We start from the raw sequence: 20,549 nt of genomic DNA, 5'->3' as shown, positions 1-20,549 counted from the left end.
TCCTCAGAGGACAATCTGTGTAGGATTGTGACATGTACTATAAGATGTAAGCATCCTTGTCTCCTTCTGAGTGCATGCCCAGGATGCCCTCAGGTCATTGTGAAAAACAAACCACTGTCACAGATTTTCTCACCTTTTAGGGACAGTGCCAACCCTTCTGAGAATCAGAGTTTGATTTCATCCACATTCTGCAGGGAATTTAGTCAGAAGATAGGACATTGATAGCTTCTATTGACAAATCCAAATCCCAAGACACTCGCCCTTCCCTGTCATAGCCAATCCCATTAAGTAAACTATTTCTAATACTATTACCTAATAAACAGCTTGGGAAGGTTTTGTTTTGGAGTGGGGATTTCTACCTCTAGAGGCAATATTGTGTAATGACAATGAACAGGGAAACATACCACCTGTGTTTGAATCAGTCCTGTCACTTACGTGCTATATGATCTTGCATGAGTTACTTAACCCCTCAGAATCTTCATCTCATCAGAAAACAGATTGGTATATCAGATTCCTGCCATATAGGATTGTTATGAAGATTTGACAAACTGGTACATGTAATGTGTTTTGGATAATGTCTCACACAGAGTATGGTGCACACAGTGGGAGAGACTTGTTGAGACAGTAGGGCAGGAATAAGCTTTTTACAAGTGAGAAAGGAAACTGTTAAGTTACAGTGTAGAACATTATACAATGTAGAATATTAAAGGGATGCTGTATGTTGGTTTTTTCATATTGTTTCTTTATCAGAATTTAAAAAAAAACAGTAAAATTCAGCAATTTAGCATCATGCTTTCTTTTGGTAAGGATAATAATTGTTAATGGCTAACAACCATAACGAGTTCTTATCACTTGCTGAGCATGGTAATAACAGCATTGTATCATTTAATTTTTAAACAAACCTATGAAATAGATACTATTAATACCCTATTTTTCTACACAGGAAAGGGAAAGAAGTTGAGTATATAATAGTCACAGTTGAGTAATCCAGAGTCCATTCTTCTAATCAGTGTACAACTGTAAACACTGAGAGAAGCCTCAACCATCCAAGCCTGTGAACACTCAGATTAATTGTGCTGGATACTAATCCTAGACATTTCCAAAAGTTCTATATTTTTAGTGTCTAGTACAGCAATTAGCCACTAGACAATGTGGTTGTTGAACACTTGAAATGTGGTTAATGTGACTGAGGAAGTTAATTTTAAATTTTATTGTATTGTAGTTAACTTAAATATAAATAGCCAAACATAGTATTAGACAGCACAGGTGTAGATCAAGTAAAGAGGACACAAAGAGAAAGTGCTTGAGTGCCTTACCTGCTGTAGTTTTGTTGTCTGTCTCCTGGACTTGCACAATCCCCACTCTGAAGAGGAGCTGAACTGGAGCCAGAGTTTGCTAGAAGTTACAGAAATATTTATAGGTGATGAGACCTGTTTTGCCTTTTTGAATATAGAGGCCCAATGGCATATCTTTAGGAATATCCTTAGTCTAGCGGGTAGGTGCCTCATGTGAAGCCCTTTAAAGTGTGCTCCCAGGTCATCAGCCTCAGCATCCCTCAGCATGGATCAAGGCACCTTTAATTATTGCAGCATATGTTTCAGACTCAGGCTGGAGGAAATTTATTCCCCTTAGTCTGAAGTCAGCACAGATGGGATCTTGAGCCGAGGCCTCAATACACAAGAGCTAAATTGCTAACCCTTCACAGCTGCTGCTATGCTGCTGACCTCAACAGCTGTGGTCGCTACAGTTTGTGTAATGTTTTTATAACAAAAAGCTAAAAAAAAAAAAATTCCATTTATGGCCATCATTGTGATTTGAATCCAAGGTAGATAGATGCAAGGAAACATATGTTGGCTGCCTATACTTATTTAAAAAATTATAGCATTAAAACAACAATAGGTTATGTTTAGGGTGTTCACATATAGAGCTGTATACATTCAATTCAGCGGTGCTTCCAAACATGAATACATTTCTGTGAAAATGTTGACTTTGAATCAGTGTATCTGATAGGTTTCTGTGCTTAGTTTTATCACAATTGTGTGTATTTTTTAAATATACTTTTTCTTAAATTTGAGCTCGATAAAATGGTTATCATTTTAAGGAATTTTAAGAAATTCAACATTACATTTTCAAGATGTGTCAATATTATTGCACATAGCCTTATTTAGTTCATTCATTTTCATTGCTATGTAATATTCCACAGTGTAGCTTATACACTTTATCTATTTTTATGTCAGTTCTGGGTTGTTTTCTAGTTTAATGTTCTCAGAATAGTTTATACTTAATTTTTTTTGTAGTTGTGGATGGACACAATGCCTTTCTTTTATTTGTTTATTTTTATGTGGTGCTGAGGATTGAACCCAGTGCCTCATGCATGCTAGGCAAGCGCTCTGCCACTGAGCTACAGCCCCAGCCCAGTTTATACTTTTTATTGCAATATTGTTTGAAATCAGCATGGAAAAGGATAAATTATTTTTATCTCCTAGAAGGAGGGACCTGTAGGAGAGGGACCATAAATAGGATATGGAGAAGTGAAGGGAACTGACATAGTATTTTCTGAGTTCCTGCAACTATCGCATATGCTGTCTCATTTAAATCTCATAACAGGCATGTAAAAGGTCTATTATCTCTACCTTAAAAAGTGAAAAAAATGGACCTACTGAGAGGAAAAGGAACTTTTCCAAGATTATACAACTGGAAGAGGTATAATTGTTCAGCCTCCATCTTTCTGATCTGAGTCTATACATGGACTCGCTAGAACAGCCAGGCTTGTGAGACCACGAGAGGACACAGAATATACAAATGAAACTGTTACCGTTAGACTTTGTCACTTAAACAATAAGACAAATGTACTATAAGGGAAACTTGAATTCAAGGTAGGTCAAATGAAGGAAAACAAAAGAAATTTTAGGTTAAAGAATCCTGCATATTGTTTTCCAACAAAAATTATTCTGATGCAACATCTTTCTTGGGTTTAATTTATCCAGCCACCTCTGTAGTCCTTATTCTTCTAATGATTTTCCTTTAGTCAGAGATGAACTAAAAAATCCATGGACTCAGGATCACTGTTAATCAGCCAGTATCAGAAGATATTGGCCCTGACTTATGAACACTTTGCCATAACAGCCTTTGTTTGTTTTGAGATGAAGTCTTGTTCTATTGCCAGGCTGGCCTTTATCTCCTGGATTCAAGTGATACTTCTGCATCAGCCTCCCTCGTAGTTGGGACTACAGATGTGTATAATGGTGCACAGCTGTTTGTTTTCAAGGTGAATCTTTTGAGTATTAGGGTAGAATGGGATGCCAGCCTAGCAAATGAGAGAACTTCATTTTTTTCCCCAGTCTGTAACAATTTTGACTGTTAGTAGTGCTATCTATAATAGAATATAATTTTATGTCCAAAATTTATTTCCATGATTTTAGATTATTGACTGCTGCTGCTAGGTTAGGACTTAGATATAGTCTGAGTGATTGTGCTGCTGAGTAGAAGGAAATCTCTTTATGGGATGGAGGCTGGAAATTGGTATTGCGCTGTGCAAGTGGCTATTGTCCTTGCTCATGTTTTATTTAGGTGTTTAGCAGTGCTGTTTGAGCTTCTAATTAAAATTGTGCCTACTCTTCAATTGTTTATGAAGCCTCACATGGACTTAATCATTAGATCAGCTTGAAGAAAATTTGCAAAGGTAATCTTTATTGCTTTACACAGTGGTTTCTAGCCTCTTTTATGAATTGAAGGAGAGCATTGATTCATAAGAACATTACAAATAGCTCCATGATCATTGGAGTATATTGAGTTGAGAATGAAATGCAGAAGGCTATTACAGACACTCTGTCTTTATTAACCTTCCTAACCCTTCCATTTAGTTTGATGGATAGAGGGATGTGTGCCCCGAAATCACAGAGGCATCACATGCTCAGTTGTGGGATCATCTTGGAGATGGTGGTGTTAATCATTTTAGCAGATCAAGACTCAGTTTAACTGGTTTGAACAGTTTTGCTTCACATTTTATTAAGGGATTTTATAAATTTGGACAGTAGGTAATAAGCAAATTTAATACTGAATTTGTTCATTAGGATGAGTAAACATCTATATTTTGATATTAAAATAATCTCATATAATTATTTCTATGATTACAATAAAAATATTACAACTCAGACTTATACCATTCTTTTGGAAAAAGAAAGATGAAGGCAGTATGTGTTGTTTAGAGAGGTTATTCTTAATCTAGGATAAAATGCATTATGAACATCTTAAAATAGCTTTGAATTAACTGAGATTTATATGCAGTTTACTGGGATGTTTCCAAACTTTACATGATTATTACTTACCTTATATTTTAGAGTTTAATATTATTAATGTTTTCCATTTGAATGATTCTCCTTGGTTACCTAGAAATTTTCTTTCAACCTTCAAAGGAAGCTTTGCTTCAAAAATGATCTTCAGATTAATTTAGGGAAATCTGAGTCTTAAGATAATATGATCAGGACCTGGGGTTGTAGCTCAGGGGTAGAGTGCCCACCTAGCATGCATGAGGTACTGGGTTTGATCCTCAGCACCACACAAAAATAAAATAAAGATATTGTGTCCACCTATAACTAAAAAATAAATATTAAAAAAAGATAATGTGATCATGTTCAGCTGTCCAGAACACTTTTGTGAACGTTGAAATTGTATTAATTATGTATGCCCAGTTTCTTTTGATTCATAAACTTCAGATCTTATGAACTCTTGATATGTCTGAGAAATACAGTAGCAAAAATAATTTCCTTTCAGACAAATGTTTTTATTTTCCAGAGAATATATACCTAAATACTAGGTAGTTTATAGTCCTTTTATTTGTGCTAGGATAATGAAAGAAAAATTGGATCTTTCATTACATGGTTAATACTGTTTTCCATACATTTTTGTTAAAAAAAGTCTCAACTTTTCTTTTTAAATATTTTTTCAGTTATAGATGGACACAGTTTTATTTATTTATTTTTATGTGGTGCAAGGTGAATGCTCTACCACTGAGCCACAACCTCAGCCCCTCAACTTTTTATCCTAGCTGTAGGAGCCCAAGAGGGGTAAAGAAACTGTGGTGTATCAGAAAGAATTCGTCATGGCACAGTTAATTATTGGTGCCAACCATAATATTATTTCTTAAAATTATCTGAATACCTCAACTATTTGAATTTCTGTTTTTTTTTTTTTTTTTGTTGTTGTTGTTTTGAGGTACTTTTAATTCAACCCCAGCCCTAACTCATGCTAAGCAAGCACTCTATCACTTTTGCCCCTCAAGTAAAAAAATAAGGGGGGATTTTAAATCAAAATGTTCAAATGAAGTGGTAATGGGTAGCTGCAAAGAACGGCTTCTAATCTACAGTTTTTGCTCCTTGTGAAATTGTTTTCCATCTAGACAAAGCCTTGTGAAGATAGTCACTATTTCTGTTCTGTGCTTATTTCTTGCTGCCTAAGATGGTATCTGGCTTAATAAACTATTGTTAGATGAATAAGTGGATGAATGACTCATCGATGACAATATCTTAAAATTATTTATCTAGCAATTGAGCATTTTTAAAGTATTATATATCTTAGACATATAGTTTTTGATCTTTAAAAAGTGGACTAAGGAAAGCAGAACAATGAAATTTGTAGCTTAAAAATATGACTATAACCTTGGTGGTTTTAGTGAATGATTTATTAACGTCTGTGTTTTGAATACTTGGGTGCAATGGCATAACAAATTCAAAATTACAATTAACTGATTTTTTTAGACTCTAAATTTCTCTGCTTCAATTTTATCTTTGTCTATGCAAATAATTTTAAAGTTGATGTCAACGCCTCTCATTTATGGACATTGATAGTCTTGTGTATAGTCTCTGTCATAAAATTTCCAGGAGAATGTGTTGCTATACATCCATTAATGCTGTGGTTTACTTTATAGCCTGGTAGCATATAAGATCCTGAAGGATGACGTGTGTCTTTGTTTTATTTTCATAGTACCATTTTCAACAGTAATTTAAAAAACACATTAAAAATACGTGTATAGTTGAATTCTCAAGAGGAAATCTAAGATTGTCACAAGACCACTCCTTTATGGTATGACAGGTTATGATAGGCAATTGGTCTAATCAGTCTTTTAACTAATAGTAGAAAAAGGGCTGGGTATTTGATCTAGCTTGATTCCATCTATTTTATACAGCTGTGTTCGGTGCTAATTCTTGACTTCTCTGTTTCATTGACTTCTGTGAGTGACTTCACCTGTTTTCCTTCCTCTGCTGTGTATTCTCAGTTTTGTCCTTCAAGTCTTTTCCTTCTTTTGGCTTCTGTCTATTTAATAGCCCTAGTTCCTAGTGTTCCCTTAATGATCTGTGCTTCAGTGATTCTAGACTACTTACAATTCCCTGAATGTACCTTTGCACATGCTTTTCCCCTTATGCCAGGAATAGCCTTTCTTTTTCTTCTCAGTCTGGTGGAGAACTCTTTCTTACCCATTAAGAACCATCTCAAGGATCTCACTTTGTGAATTTTTTCTTAAGTTTTATCACCACTCCATCTTGTAGACATCTCTATTGTAGGTATTATTATACCTTATTATAGTATATATTTGTTTTTATTTTCTTTTCCTACTAGACCATGAGCTACATAGGGATATGGCAATAATGAACACATTGTTTTTGATGATGAATAAGTGAAAGATTTAGGAGTTTAGAATAATTCCTATGTTCTGAGATACTTTTCCACCTCAGATCACAAAAGGTACCATCCCAAGTAGATAAGGAGATGATGAAGCTTGTACATTCTGTAAATTAAGTCTTAAACATTCCTAAACAGGCAGATAAGAAATTGTACAGTTTTCTCCAAAAAGCATAAATTATAAGGATTCCAAATAACCACTAGAAATTTGAGATCACTGGGTCATACTCTTTACCTTGTCTTCGGCCACACTGGTAAAGAAATAGTGTTGCTGCATATTCATTTGATTAAATATATGGCTTTTATACTTAAATATATGAAAGCACTGGTCATCTTATAATTATCAGAATACTCTGAGGTTATCCAATAGGGTTTTGGTTTTATTGAAGTTATCATGTGTTAATCCAATATTCCAGAAATGGAAGAGTTGAGGGTGTTGGTGATGTAAATCCAATTTTAATTCTGAAGCTCTCTGATGATCCAAATAGGGATCAGAAACTCAAGAGAGCTTTATGGTTCAATATGTAATTACCAAGTGAGCCTGTGGGAACAATAATCTTTGAATAATGTAATGTGTCAGCTGAGAAGCTAAAACTAAAATTCCTAAATCATGTAGAATTGAAAACAAAGGAAGCCTGTTATACCAGTGGGATATAGATGTAAATATACCTATAATGCTCATTTTTTCAGAAGTAATATATCTCTATCAATTATTTATGTACAAGAATCTTCTACTTTCACCCCACTCTGGAAGTAAATAATATATTCTCAAAGGCTCTCTCATATTTGAGGTATGCTTCTGAGGTTCCCTATATGATATGAGATCAGTAACCCAGTAACTCTTGACCATGTTCTTCCACCAGATATCTTCCTTTTTCCTGGAGGACTGCCTCAAAACATTTTATTTTTGTCATTTGTCAAATCATTCACAAGCCATGTCTACCCTATTCTGTAGCCTACCATCTGCAGGCTCCTGACATCTGATGTCTTTGCTCTTATTCTTCAAGTAGTGGCAGAGCATAGAGGCAGTGATTGGAGTCTCCCTTCTCTGCATCTCAGTGCTGGTCCCTGTGCAGCAGTGATGCACACAATCCATTTGTGAAAATGGGGGAACTTTTCAAGGCCGCACTGACAGCCAGTGATTTGGTCCTGTCTACTTTCAGAGAACCCCGTAGGGCAATTCAAATGACTCTTTGAAAAGAGTCAATTTGTCTCAGGCTGAAGGGAAATAGAAAAACAAAACATTTCCCCAAGGACTGCATGAGTTATGTTGGCATTGAGGTTATTTGTACAGTGTTGAAACATTTCAGGGATGGAGCAAAATGACATATTTCTGTACTTTGACTATGTGCATGGATTTGTATATTAATATACTTAGACTTCCTTATTTCATATGATTATTTTAAGATCTGTGCTGTTTGTTTTTAGTTTGGTTGCTTGGGGATAGTGATTGAAGCACAGTCTTCTGTTTGATTGAGATGGGATCTTTCTCTGATGTCCAGGCTGGATTGAACTATGGGGCTCAAGCAATTCTCTTGTCCCAGTCTCCTGAGTTGCAACTATAGGTACCACTGTGCCTGGCTCTTCTATTTTAAAATGGAGTGAGTCAGAGCCTCCTTTTTTTTGGCATTATGACCGGCTGTCCTCAGTGGTTCTATATGTCAAGTAGCCAGCTTACCTCTCTTGCATTATAAAAGGTAATTCACTATTTGATTACTGCTGTGTTTACCAGTCTCTTTAAAGCAATAGGACTTAGACTTGAGAACCTGATTTCAGTGATTTCTTGCTTTGGAATATTCTGATCTCTATGTCAAAAGCCATGGTTCTCATGAAATCCAAAGCAAGACTGCAAAGCTTCGTGGAAATGACGGAGGCTCAGCCTTTGCCAAATATTAGTTACTTAGGTGCTGTGGGGCCCTATAGTGTGTATGTGGAAAAGCACTAGTTTTGGTGTTCTGAATTCAGGTCTTGTCTGCAGTCAGGTTTATGAACAGTGGGGATAAATTTACTTTTATATTGAAGAGGAGGTGTGTGGTAGGTCTCTCAGAGTACATATTGGTCCCACCTACTGTGTGGAATCCATTCTTTAAGAAAATCAGTCTTTTTTGGGGGCAATACGGGGGAAGACCAGGGATTGAACTAAGGGCACTCAGTCACTGAGCCACATGCCTAGCCCTATTTTATATTTTTTATTTAGAGACAGGGTCTTGCTGAATTGCTTAGCGCCTTGCTGTTGCTGAGGCTGGAGTTGAACTCTCTATCTCTTGTCTCAGCCTCCTGAGCCACTGAGATTACAAGGTGTGTACTACTGCTCCTGGCCAAGAAAATCAATATTCGTGCAGGTTTAGATGTGTTGGAGATCTTTGGTCTCATCAGTTACATGTGTCACATACTTATGCTATGTGCGTTAGTTGTCTAATATTTTAGGTAAATATGTAATAAGAATGATAAAACATGTATTTTTTGCTCATGAATGTGATCCCTTCCTGAAGAACATAGGTCAAGTTATTTATTACTGTATGGCACTGGGGAGATGTATTGTAACTTATCAGATTTTCCTTGCTTTCTATTTCTGTGCAATAAAAATGAAGATAAGTAAAACAGAATCCACATAGAAAACTCCTTATTTTCCGCCACTAGTAGACCTTTTCAATTTTTACTATAGGGTGTTACCAAAGTATAGAAAGTAGCTCAGAAATAAATAACTGTTCCTTTGAAATTTCTTTACTATCATAATTTTCTTCTTATGTACTTAGCTTTTAAAATACAGAAATAGAAACATGCTTATTAAAATTTATTGCCTTAATTTAGATATTTAGATGAAGTCCTTTTTGAAGATGAGCTAATTATGGTGCTTCTCTTACTAATTTTGTGATGTAATATGAATCCAGAGTACAGAATCAGGTTGCCTGGTTACTAATTCTGCTTTTGCCATTCAGAAGTGTCCATTCATAATGGACAATTTTCTTATTTTTAAAACTTAGTTAAATTTTACATTGAGATAGTCATATAATTCACTCATTTTAATTCTATTATTTGTTATATTTTAGTACAGCCTCAGAATTGTGCAGCTATCACCAATTTTGAAACATTCTCTCCCATTGGCTGTCATTCCCACCCTGCTTGATTATATGATAACTCATTGTTTAACATTTTGAGGAATTGCCACATTGCTGGCAAGAATATGCAATGGAAACAATGTATGAGGATTCTAGTTTCTTCTCATCCTTGCCAATACTTGTTGTTATTATCATTTTTTATTATAGCTCTCCTAGTGTGTTTGAAGTGGTATAGTTTTGTAGTTTTGATTTATATTTCTCTAATGATTACTGATATTGAGCATCTTTTACATGCTTATTGGCCATTTGTCTATCTTAAGTCTGTAGTCTTAAATGACTTTTTTTTTAAAGCAGTTTACCAACTTAAAATGTTAGCAAAGTGAGTACTTTCCTAATGGAATTATGAAGATTAAAAGAATGAATATATGTAAAATGCTTTGAGCATTGCCTAGCACACAGTAACTGCACATTTATGTTTGTTATTATTGTTGCTATTATAGCAGTTCTTTATTAATTTAGTGCTTCCTAGTAACCTAATTTCTCTTTATTTCCCTTAATTTCTCTGAAATTTAAAACTAAAATTTAACTTTGTATTCCCAATTCTGCCATCCCTGGTCTTTGCTGCATATATTCAATTGTTCATTTGTTCCAAGCATTTATTGAATACCTGAAAATATAAAAGAATAAAAACAACAACAACAACAAAAGGACCCTCCCCCTACATACCCCCAGTAGTCTGGAGGCAGAAATGATAAATTAATAATATAGATGAAATATTCATAAAAGGTTTTGTAGACTACCTGAAGAATAAGTTAAAGTTTCTCATGCAAATATTAGTGTTCTGGGTTTGTTTAAACACATTTTTCAATAACTGCATCTTTAGGGTAAGATGAGAATCATAGGACTGCTGCCCTGTGTATTGGAGTATTGGAGTAGCATCAGCCAGAGGGGAGCAGCACTACACAGAAGTACCTCTCTTACTTTTGGACTGTTAATGCTCAGAGGATTCTTTCTTCCATTATGTAATGTCCTCCCTTTTATAATCAAATGTTCTTCTTTGTCTCTAGTAAATATTACTGTCTTTAAGTCTTTTTTTTTTTTGTTGGTGTTTTTGGGTTAAACTAAGGACACTTAACCAATGATCCACACTTCCACGCACTTTAATTTAATTTTGACATAGAGTCTCACAAAATTGCTGAGGGCCTTGCTAAGTTGCTGAGGTTGCCTTGAACTTGGGATCTTCCTGCCTCAGCTTCTGTAGAAGCTAGGATTACAGTCATGTACCATCATGCCTGGCATGAAGCACTCTGTGGTTACTGTCTTGTTTTGTTTTCAACCTGTTTGTATCTTTCAATCTAGAGTGTATCTTCATGTAGACAGAATATAGTTGGATCTTGCTTTTTATTTATTTATTTATTTTTTAATTTTTATTGTTGGTTGTTCAAAACATTACATAGTTCTTGATATATCATATTTCACACTTTGATTCAAGTGGGTTATAAACTCCCATTTTTACCCCGTATACAGATTGCAGAATCACATCAGTTACACATCCATTGATTTACATATTGCCATACTAGTGTCTGTTGTATTCTGCTGCCTTTCCTATCCTCTACTATCCCCCCTTGGATCTTGCTTTTTAACTCCAGTCTGACAATTTATCCCTTTTGATTTTGAATGGTTGGTCCACTCACATTTAATATAATTTTTTATATGGTTGGTTTTATGTCTACCTTTTTTGTTTTCTATGTTTCATTTCTATCTTTTTTTCCTTCCTCTGTTCCTCAGTTACTACCTTTTGTGTTAAACAAATGTTGTTTGGATTGTATCATTTAAATTCATTTGTTGTGTTTTTTTCTAGTTATCTTTTAAAAATTTCTTTTAGTGGTTGCTCTAGAACTACACTGCTCAATATAGTAGTCACTAGCTATATGAAACTGTTATGCACTTGAAATGTGGCTAGTGTAATTTAATTTTTGCTAAAGTGAAATACAAACCATGTTTCGAAGATTTAGTATGAACTACAGAATGTCAAATATCTCATTAATAATATGTATTTTTATTCTTATAATATTTTGCATATATTAGATTTAAATAAAATATTAAATTTTCATGTTTCAAAACAACTTTAAAAATAAGTCAAAAAATTAAAATTACATATATGTCTTACATTTGTAGTTTTTATTATATTTATGTTGGCTGAACTTTTTTTTTTTTTTAAGAGAGAGAGAATTTTAGTTTTCGGTGGACACAACATCTTTTATTTTATTTTTATGTGGTGCTGAGGATTGAAACCAGCACCTGGCACATGCCAGGTGAGCTTGCTATACCGCTTGAGCCACATCCCCAGCCTCGGCTGAACTTCTTTAATAAGGATCACAACATGCATCTTGAACACATCACAACCTGTTACAGTTTAGCAGTAACTTATCCTGGTAAAATATAGCAACTTTGCTCCCATATTGCTCCATCCTCACTCTTTCTGCTATTTTTATCATAAAGTCTACATATATGTATGTTTTTAACCTTACAGTACATATTTTACTTTGACCTTAGGATTTTTAAAGACATGAATTAAAAGAAGCTTATATGTGTGTATACATGCATAACTTTTACCTATAAATAATTTCCTGTATTCTTTATTCCTATGGTGTTGTTACTATGTGAACTGTACTCATTAACTATGTTATTAGACTTCCTATATGTCTTGTTTAATGTGGTCTTGGTCTAGTTGCAATGAATTCTCCCACGTTTTTGTTTATGCCAAGTTGGAATAGTCTCACTGCGTATAGAATTATTGATTGATACTTTTTCTTTTTTCTTTCAGCATTTTGAATATTGTTAGAGTCTGTAAACAAGTCAGGATGGCTCCTGGCATTTTGCCAGAGAAATGTTAGAGTCTGTAAACAAGTCTGGATGATGCCTGGCAAAATGCCAGAGGGAGTGGTTTGTGAAGTAACACCAGCGAGCCATTAAGTGTGGAGATTCCTTATTGGTTGACTGATGTAGCCATTAAGTGTGGAGATTCCTTATTGGTTGACTGATGTATCTAGTTTATGCTAATTTAAATAAGCTGTGTAAAATGTGGGTACCTCTGTTGTCCTACAATAAAGGGCTCCCACTCCTGCTGTATCAACGTACACAAGTTGTTCGTCACCCCCCGGTTATTTTACTGCAGCCGGACTCCGGCAGAATATGTCATTTTTCCACCTTTCTTGTCCACCTTGGTTTCTGCTGAGAAGTCAGTTATTAGTTGTATTTTTGTTCCCCCGTGTATGTAGTCATTTTGGTCTTATTGCTTTCAAGATTTTTTTTTTTTTTTGTCTTTGTCTCTGATTTCAACAGTTGGACTATGATATATCTAGGAATGATTCTCCTTCTGTTTATCTTACATGTTTCTCTTACATGGGCTTCATTGAGCTTCTTTGTACTAATCTTTTCAGCAAACTTGAGAAGTTGTAGGTCATCTGAAAATATTCTTTTTCTATTTTCCTTCTGGAATTCTCATGATAAATGTATTGGTAACTTGATGTTGTTATACATACCTGTGAGGCTTTTCAATTTTTCTTTTTTCTTTCTCTCTCTCTTTTTTTTGGGGGGGAACCAGAATTGAACTCAGAGCCACTTGTCCACTGAGCCACATCCCTAGCCCTATTTTTATATTTTATTTAGAGATAGGGTCTCACTGAATTGCTTAGTGCCTCACTTTTGCTGAGGCTGGCTTTGAACTCATGATCTTCCTGCCTCAGCCTCTTGAGCTGCTGGGATTATAAGCATGTGCCACTGCCTCCAGCTCTTTCTCTGCTTCTAATATTAGATAATTTTCATCTGTTCTCAAATTAGCAGTTCTGTCTTCTATTATTCAATCTATTTTTGAGCCTATGTAATAAGTTTTTCATTTTGGTTATTGTACTTTCGTATTCTAGAATTTATTTTAAAAAAATAGTATTTTTTTTCTCTTGAGGTTCCCTTTGAGTAATTGTCATCATAATTCCTTTTAGCTTCCCAAATATATTTTGTGAATTCTTTAAACATCATCATTTATAATATTTACTCTATTGCTACATCTGTGTCTCCCAGAGTTTGTACTTAACTATTTCTTTTTTCCTATGTAAACATCATAATTTTGTTTCTTTTTATGCTTCATAATATTTTGGATAGCAGGTGGACAACTTTGATAATATATTTTTAGCAGTCCTGGGTTTATTTTTGTTTGTTTTATTTTTATGTGATTTATTTTTGTTGTTGTTTTTGCTTTGATGCCTTGCTTGAACTATGATTGCAATTGGAGCAGTTAGAGTGAAAGTCAAAGTGTGGGGAGGGAATCCCATGTGAAAAGGAGGCACCATGCATCCCTGACTTCCTCTCAAGTAGAAATTCTCTCTTTCTAGGACCTAACATGGCCTGGGATACTCTGCCTCTGTTATGCATATTCAAGGAGATGAGTCATGCAGAAGATGCTTTTCTAGGCAGGGAAGGATGGTGGGGTATATGGTTTTTGTTAATTAATGTCCAAAGACCTCTTTTGTTGTTGTTGTTGTGGTTTTTAAATTGGCTTTTTAGGTGTCTCCTCTAAGCCTGTATCACTAAGTGATGACCTAATGTTTTGAGTGTGGGTACTTTGATACCCTAAGTCTTCCACCCTCTGCCAGTGGATCTCTGTATGGGTGAGAGAACACTTTTAAAAGTTAAAGCCAGTTCTCAAGACTTGGATTTTACATTGTCAGGCTCTCTTGGGTTTCCTGCTTACTTACATGTTCTCAGTTCTGTTTTGTGGTTTGTTTTTTTTTTTGCAGTGTTTTAATTTGTTCTCTTTAATTATACGTGACAGTAGAAACTATTTTAATATGTTTGTACAAACATGGAATATATCCTATTCTCATTAGTATCCCAGTCTTATGGATGTACATGATATTGAAATTCATTGTGATATATTCATATATGTACATAGGAAAGTTATAGTAGATTTTTTTCTACTTTCTTTCCTGTTTCTATCTCTCCTGCTTTTCTTTCATTCCCCTTTGTCTAATCCTAAGCTTCTATTCTTCCCTGTCCCTTGTTGTGGGTTACCATCCACATATCAGAGAGAACATCTGACCTTTGTTTTTTTGGGCGAGGATTGGCTCATTTCACTTAGCATGATAGTTTCCAGATTTATTTATTTACTGGCAAATTTACTTTCTTCTTTATGGGTGAGTAGTATTCCATTGGGTGTATAAATCACAATTTCTTTATCTATTCATTTGTTGATGGGTTCCATGGATTAACTATTATGAATGGTGCTAATATAAACATTGATGAGGCTCCATCACTGTAGTATGCTGATTTTAATTCCTTTGGATATATATGGAGGAGTGGGATAACTGGATCAAATGATGGTTCCATTCGTAGTTTGTTGAAGAATCTCCATACTGCATTCCAGAGCAGTTGCACTAACTTGTAGTTCCACCAACAATGTATGAGAGTGCACCTTTCCCCCCACATCCTCACCAACATTTATTGTTCCTTGTATTTTTTTTTTTTTTTGTACCAGGGATTGAATTCAGGAGCACTCAATCACTAAGCCATATCCCCAGTCCTTTTTAAAATATTTTATTGGGATACAGGGTCTCACTGAGTTGCTTAGTGTGTTGCTAAGTTGCTGAGGCTAGCTTTGAACTCATGATCTTCCTGCCTCAGCCTCTGGAGCCGCTGGGATTACAGATGTGTGCCATCTCCCCTGGCTTCCTTGTATTCTTGATAATTGCTATTCTGAAATCTCAGTGTAGTTTTAATTTGCATTTCTCTAATTGCTAGAGATGTTGAACATTTTTCATATATTTGTTGATTGCTTGTGTTTCTTCTTTTGAGATGTTTAGTTCCTTTGCCGATTTATTTATTTATTTGTTTATTGTGTGTGTGTGTGTATGTGTGTGTGTTAAGCTTTTTGAGTTCTTTATATATCCTGGAAATTAATGCCTTATGTGAGGTACAGGTGGCAAATATTCTGTATTATGTAGGCTCTCTGTTCACATTATTTGTTTCCTTTGCTGTGCAGAATGTTTTTAGTTTGATACTATCTCATTTATTAATTTTTGTATGCTGATTTTAACTTTTTGGGTATATATGGAGGAGTGGTTTACTTCTTGTGCTTTAGGAGTCTTGTGGAGGAAGTCAGTTCCTAAGCTGACATGTTGGAGTGTTGGGCCTTCATTTTCTTCTTGTAGGTTCAGGGTTTTCAGTCCAACGCCTAGGTCTTTGATCCACTTTGAGTTGACTTGTGCAGGGTAAGAGTTAGGCATTAAATTTCATTCTGCTACCTGTGGATTTCCAGTTTTCTCAGTGCTGTTTGTTGAAGAGGCTATCTTTTCTCCAATATATATTTTTGATGCCCTTTTCTAGTATGCGGCAACTATATTCACATTGGTTTGCCTCTTGAGTCTTCTATTCCATTGGTCTTCATGCCTGTTTTGGTGCCAATACTATGCTGTTTTTGTTACTATAATTCTGTAGTATAATTTAAAGTCTGGTATTGTGATGCCTCCTGCTTCACTTTTCTTGCTAAGGATTACTTTGGCTATTCTGGGTCTCTCATTTTTCTAAATGAATTTTATGACTGCTTTTTCTATTTCTATGAAGAATGTCATTAGAATTTTAATAGGAAGTGCATTAAATCTGTATAGCATTTTTGGTAGTGTGGCCATTTTGACAATATTATTTTTAAAGACAGGGTCTCATTCTGTTTCTCAGGCTGACCTCTACCTCCTGGGCTCATGTGATCCTCTTCCAACTTCCCAAATACCTAGGACTATTGTCACCTACCACTGAACCTAGCTTCTCATTTTTTTAGCCAAGAATATTTTGGCTCTTTCTGTGATTGTCTCATTTCTAGTATCTTTTCATTTAATTTTTTGCTTATATGCTACTTACACTAGCTTGAACCGTAACCTTAGGGTAGAAAAGATACTGGTTTTTTTTCCCCCCATTTGTTCTTTTTTGGTGTGTTGGTACATGACTGTAATCCCAGTGACTGGAGTTTGAGGCCTGCCTTGGCAATTTAGTGAGGCCTGAAGCAACTAAGTAAGTGCCTGACTCAAAATAAAAAATAAAAAGTGCCCCTGGATTCAACCCCCAGTACCAAAAAAAAAAAAAAAAAGAAAAAGAAAAAAAAAAAAAAGACAGTTTTTCACTGTTTGTCTCCAACCTATTTGCTATTTCAGCTGGAAAAGACCTAAGTATTGCTCCTCACCCCAAATCAGGTCTATCCCTTTTAGTAGTAAAGATACTGGCCTTTGTGGACAGCCCCAAACTTGTTAAAGTGCAGTTTACATCCCAAATGGAGGCAGTGTAGGCTGTAAGCAGCCCATGGCAAGAAGGCTGCGCAGAGACTTCTACTGTTTTTATCTCAACCTCTAACTCATTTTCAAGAAGAAATGCTATTCAATTTATTGTCTGTTTCTGTTCCTGTGTTCTGAAATGTTATTTTTAATATCACTTTATCCAGTTTTACCCTTGTCACATATAGCAATGAATGATTGCCCTCTTCACAGCCAGACTAGAACTCTCCAGAACTCTGACTTTTCCTTCGTCTTTTCCTCCTCCATGGAGGCTTCCTTGTCCCACACTTCTGCTTTTCCTTCAGTCTCTCTGCTCTGTCTTCTGGTAACATTCAAAACTTTTAATTGTCAGATTGTTTTTCTTTATGATAGACTGTAAACTCTAGGAAGTCAGGTACCTTTTAAAACATTGCATTTCTTTTTAAATACAGTGCCTGGTCCACAGTAGCATATATGTTAAATGAATAAATGTTAAACTGGCATTTTGGATCTGGTTTAGTAATATGTTAACTTTAAGTGCTATTGAGAATATGTTGGAAAAATAATAAGAATTGTCTCAAATTTATAGAGGACCATTTGTGGGGCCACTTACGCATTAAATGTTTTACATATGTTATTTCCTTTACTCTTTAAAATGCAGTTCGATATATTGCCTGCATATTCCAGAAAAGGAGTCTGGGGCCAGAAAAGTTAACTAAATTATCCTGACAGTATATGTGAAGCCAGGATTCTCACTGTTGAATGTGAAGCTTGTACTCTATACCATATGTTGCAACAGATTGTCTTATACAATGTTTACAGTATATGTGGATATTTGTTCAAAGAATTCTTTTCATGTAAAGGCTGCTTCTAATTGCTGAAAGGGTTCATGGGTCACTTCTGAGCACTGCTTGTAGCTGTGTATAAGCCAGTGTACTTGCTCTGCTCTCTTCTGCTTTCCTTCTGGGTCCTTGAGAGTCATATGCCATCCATGCATAGTTAGTGCCTTGAGAGGATATAAATTTTCTGGTTCATACCTGAAAGACTCTTCTCATTGTACAGCTCTACTTTCATGTCTGTCCACAAAGTGGTTGGTCTTTTTGATGCCAGACCATTAGAGTATATGGTATTCGCATCATACAGAAGGAGAATGGGGACCTTTGTAATAATGTGGTCAGGTGTTCCCACTGTTTCACCAATTCAACCTATTGTTGGTAGTGAGCATGGGGTAGGAGACAGTATTTGTTGTTCCTGGGTCAGTTTCAGCTCTTATGTGGCCTGCTTAGGAATACAAGTGAATGACAATTGCCTTGCTTTTTTTTTTTTTTTTTTTTTTTTAAGATAGTAGTCCCACTATATTTCTGGAACTCAGGCTGGCTTTGAACTCCTTAGATTCAAGGGAGCCTCCTGCCTCAACCTTCCAAGTAGCTGGAACTGCAAGGTGTGCCATCATTGCTTCTTTATCAACTCTAGCACCTCTTTATTTCTTTTGCCTCCTAGATAAAAATGATTAAAATGTCCATTTAACAAATAATCTTTGGTTTCTTAATGACAATAAATCCAGAGAACTTCCATTTTCTTTTATTTTTTTGTGATAAAGAAAATTACACATCATTTATTATCAGATAATACTAGACAATAACTGAAGAATCACTATTAATTTTATTGACAACACATAACAGTAGTATTGTTATATACCTTATGGTTATTAAGTCCTTACAATTTTTGAGAGAACCAAATATAACACTTGTTACATGGAAACATCTCTACCTTCATATTGTTCTTTTGTGGAAAAGCAAGCTTTATTTAAAAGTAACCCAAGAAGAGAAAAGCCTTCAAGGGGAACACATTTACAAACTAGATGGGAGCCCACAGATACTGTATCCATTTGGCAAAGGCTCAGTCAGAAGTCTCAGCAATTCCTGCTGATCCTCTAACACCTACTCAGTTTCCTCTTCTGGCTGAAACTAAAGAGTTGTCTTAAAGATACCCATGATGTCTTTATTATCCAAACATACTCCCATTTCAGGGAAGAGGACACGTGGGGTCTACTTTCTGGGGAATCTGGTTAATTATTAAAATAAATATTTACATTGAGAATATAATTAAGCTAGTAGCTTTCTGCACATTTCCACATTTTAAAAAGAACAACAGAAATTTCATGTTTTCAGCAGTTGAGTTGGTGTAAAGATCTTGTCTCTATTTTATAGGAAATGGATTACATTCAATTATTCCTTACAACTGAAAGATCATTCCATTGCTTTTGAAGTACTGGAAGGGCTGGCATCTGCGATGGTAGCTAAATGAGATTTCTATGTAACACATGCTGGTACTGGACATACGTTTGCTTGACCCTTGTTCTGATAGTCCTCGATACAGCGGATCAGCTGGTCATTCTCCTCCAGGAACTGCTGGATAGTCTCTTGATTGACTTCTGTCTTGCCCCTCATCCAGTTAGGTACTAAGGCCATGGACATCGCTGGGGGACTGGGTTGGCACCCTGCCTTGGAAAAAGATGCCCATTATGCATCCAGACAAATGCTATCTCTGCGCTGAAGGCAGTACTTCCATTTTCTTTACCCGTCTTATAACATAGCACGTGCACAAGCCCAAAGGCAAGTTCACTCTCTCTTATGGAAATGCCCAGTTTCCCATGGTGCGCACTTTTCTTTTTTGCAGCAAGCTTATAAACCTAACTGGTAGTCTTTAGGCACTGGACTTTAGTACCCCTCGAAAAGATGCACATATTCTTCTGCCTTGCTTTGCAAAATGTGATCCATGGACAAGAGGCATCAGTATCACCAGGAAACTTATTTGAAATACAGAAAAGCCCCACTCTAGATCTACTGAATTAGAATCTGTGTTTTTAATAAGTTTCTCAAGTAATTTGGGAAGCACAGTTCTACTCAAGTCTTTTATCTACTGGTCCATGTCTTATTTCATTTCTTTTTAAGGACAATACTGTATTCTGTTAGGAGGGGCTTGTTATTTGTGCAGAGTTCTCTATTGAATCTTTTTACTCAGGTTGTTCTTTTTCTTTTCCATTAAGGAAAACATTTCCAGTATTTAAGTATTGAGGCTAGCTCCTTTCTTTCCAAGGAACATGACTTAATTCAATATACAAAAATTTGAAATGAAAACAATTCCAGTAAGGCATTAACCTCTTAATATTTATCAAATACTTCTTTAAAAAATAAAATGCTTTAAGGCTTATAGTACCCGGTGAGTTTTAAATAATAAGAATAAATGGAAACATTCAAGGAATTTGTAAACTGTGATTCTCTGCCTCAAATGTTTTTTTGGTTCTTGTTTACTGTGATCATTTTGTAAACTTTAGGTATTGTGTTTATACACAGAATTTAAATAATTAACCTCTTAAATTCATTTTGAAAGGCATTTTTGAAGAGAAAGGATAAATTTTCAATATTTGAGCACACGAAAGAAACATAGCCTTGTAAGATTTTATCTAATAAAATGCCAAGACAGAAAATACCTAAGCTTTGCCCTGCAGAATCTT

General features: G+C 35.4%; 1 protein-coding gene and 1 pseudogene across 1 annotated transcript in view; one reads left to right on the top strand and one right to left on the bottom strand.

Moving 5' to 3' along the window:
- Smyd3 (SET and MYND domain containing 3) overlaps positions 1–20,549 on the top strand; it is a 699,549-nt gene that overhangs the window by 108,603 nt on the left and 570,397 nt on the right. The window lies entirely within an intron of this gene.
- On the bottom strand, positions 19,282–19,509 carry LOC114087166 (SS18-like protein 2 pseudogene; annotated as a pseudogene).

This window comes from Marmota flaviventris, chromosome 12 (assembly GCF_047511675.1).
Source record: "Marmota flaviventris isolate mMarFla1 chromosome 12, mMarFla1.hap1, whole genome shotgun sequence".
NCBI lineage: Eukaryota > Metazoa > Chordata > Mammalia > Rodentia > Sciuridae > Marmota > Marmota flaviventris.
This window is presented reverse-complemented; position numbering and strand designations above follow the sequence as displayed.